The following is a 2,885-nucleotide window of genomic DNA, read 5'->3' as shown; positions in this document are numbered from 1 at the left end:
CTAATTATATATATATGTGTGTGTGTATGTGTGTGTATGTGTGTGTAGTATAACATGATGTAATAACTAAAAATTGTAAGACTCAAAATCAGCAATTTTCAGTCTTAATACTAGATCTGGACAATTGAATTTGCTTGATTACTCTCACTACTCCCACATGAGAATTGGTAGTAGTTGAAATAATCAAAAACAGTAATAAATTGGAAATTTTTATTTTTATTAGTTGATTATTTTCTTTACATTAACCAATTCAATCATCTTTTCAATAAACTGATTATATGATACTAAACAATTTAATTGATGGTCATAAGTAATAGATTATACTGATTAATTGAGTTAATCACGCAGCCCTACTCATTAGAGTAAAGACTCAAGCCTATTGCAATGCAGTAAACATTTTAGGATTATGCTGATCTTTTTCACTACTAATAATTATACAAATCATATTTTCACATGGTGAGCAGAAAAACTGTTTGAAAAACACTTATTGTAGGGTTTATTATTATTAGTCATACATGTAGTTTTTACTATATGCTAAAATACTTTTAAATCATACCATATATAAGACTAACAGTATACTGCAGAATCAGAATTCACCTAGGCCTACGGAACTTTTTTCCTTTTTGTTTGCATTAATTACAATTAAGTTAAAAGCTAAAGTAACTGCTACTACTAGAAATACTATTTCTAGTAGACCTACCTAGTAATACTATTATAGTATTATGTTACTTAGTAAAGCCATGGCCAAAGTTCAGGCTCCAAGTCTACTGTCTAGATTAGTAGATCTGTTTTTTTTATCCTTTTTTTTTCTTCATTTACACGATCTATTTAAATATGCAGAGTAGGAAAATACGAAAAATTAAATCAAAAGATCTACACTATCGCAGTAGAATCTCCTAGAGCTGAACCTGAATTTTGGATAAGGAATGGTACAAGTTTTAAGTTTACTATGTTTTACTTTTAGTACTAGTAGTAGTATGAGCCTACAGTACAGTACCAAACTGTTCGTTACGTTAAAGTTATGATTACTAGATATTTAGAATACTGGTATTTTTCAACAAGTGTAACTCTTTACAATAATAAAAAAAGGAAGATATGTATAAACAAAATTTAGTAAGAATTTCTACATATTACAATTCTACATTAAACCAAACAATAACCTTACTAGTTCCACCTCGAGAAAATCAAGTGACCTCAACAACCTTATTCTAACCAAAGGACACATGCGCAAAATAATTAAGCCTTAAACAACTCCCTCTCTAAATTATAATATTTTCTCTGTTCATAAAGTATATTATGTTATATAATAAATTTTATATCTCATAAGTGATAAAAAGCAAAGCATTTTATTTACAGTACTATACAAACCATTGAATTTCAAAGCATATAAATGAGATATATCTAATAATATTTACAGTAATTACATTCTCGTATTGAATAATTTACTAATATATAGAAAGCTAACATAGATGATTTCTTGAAAAATGAAACGTAAGTTTATATTTATATTTTTATTAAGGATGGATGTGCAAGGAAACATTGAAAGACCCTTGCTGTCCGTACGTAATTTGTAATGTTACATCAAATTTATCAGGCTGGCGGCAGGGTTGTTTTTCTAGAGATGGAAATTGAAATGGTATTTTAAATATCTCCTCAATAGGTCATCAGAACTTTACAGTACTATACAGTATTTCTTTTTATAACAATATCCATGTAATAACTGAGTCACAAGTTCTGGGAATGTCTGTAAATATCCATAGAAAAAAGTTTGAATTTCTAATCCTTCTTTTTTCTGCTTCTTTTTTATTACATGATAACTCAAAAACTAAAACAATGGTATCAACTAATTTCACTGAGGTAGCATAGTTTCAAACGGAGTATTCGCTTTTATAAGTATTATTAATATCTAGTAGTAATTTAAAAAATAATGACTACAGTGTAAACGATTATAAACAAGATTACGACACTTATGATAAACAACATTGTTTATTGACAAAAAGGGGACATGGATAAACGTTTCGGAATTCTATCAGATTCCATCTTCAGTATCTAAAGCAGAATAAAATGAATTTACATCAGTCTTTATACATTTTCAAAGTACAGTTGCTAAATATAACGATAATTAAACAAATAAAACACTAAACAGTAATCATGGGGAGAAACTACAGCAAGAAAACCCAACGTTTTAGAATTTGATTATAAATACAACCTTCCTATGTCTATTGAAACACTGCATTAAAAAGGCAAGCAAACAAAACCTAAAGTAAGTGTAGGGGTAGCTAATATCAATCCTTCAAAAACAAGGCAAACAAGATAATATGGATGGCATTTGCATCATCCCTATATAATAACACAGGCAAGAATTAACATATAGCAATACATATAACTATTCAATCACAACTGAGTTTACTTTATCCTATTTTTGTCTGTTAACATTCCACTACACTGTGTGCTTGTGCCATTATGCCACACCTACTATCTTGTTTAAATTGTTTTTGAAAGATTGATATTAGCCATCTCTACATTTACTTCCTTCTTTAAAAAGTTTTTTTTTTTGTATTTACTAGTAAATATGGAGAAAATTGCAACAGGGGTTTGAAAAGCAAATGCTTGTTACCGAACAGTCTTTTTATTGCTCAACTGTATGCTAATTGTAATAAAAATACCTAATGATTACATAACTTGGAAAAAAGGCAGATTATACACATTTGTATTAATGTATCTTTATTTGCTTCAATATTTCACTATGATAGCTTCATCAAAGTGACTATACGCTAACCTACCAAATTCGCTAAATTCAGTTGGATTTCCTGGTTACAATACGTTGGAGGCTGTTTTTTTTTTTTTTGTTATGGATTTCACGCAAAGCTACACAAGGGCTATCT

At 28.8% G+C, this 2,885-nt stretch overlaps 1 protein-coding gene across 2 annotated transcripts in view; it reads right to left on the bottom strand.

The window, feature by feature from the left end:
• LOC106457355 (ATP synthase lipid-binding protein, mitochondrial-like) overlaps nt 1-1,270 on the bottom strand; it is a 17,466-nt gene extending 16,196 nt beyond the window's left edge. Inside the window, exon 1 of one of the 2 annotated variants that reach the window (XM_013916763.2) lies at nt 1,166-1,270. The gene's annotated coding sequence lies outside the window, so the exon portion shown is untranslated. Of the gene's footprint in view, nt 1-1,160 lie in introns of both variants that reach the window. The other variant, XM_013916764.2, reaches the window with a different exon arrangement.
• Nucleotides 1,271-2,885: the final 1,615 nt, after the last annotated feature.

Source organism: Limulus polyphemus, unplaced genomic scaffold (genome assembly GCF_000517525.1).
Source record: "Limulus polyphemus unplaced genomic scaffold, Limulus_polyphemus-2.1.2 Scaffold321, whole genome shotgun sequence".
NCBI lineage: Eukaryota > Metazoa > Arthropoda > Merostomata > Xiphosura > Limulidae > Limulus > Limulus polyphemus.
The sequence above is the reverse complement of the archived record's forward strand: the minus strand, read 5'-3'. Positions and strand labels throughout refer to the sequence as shown.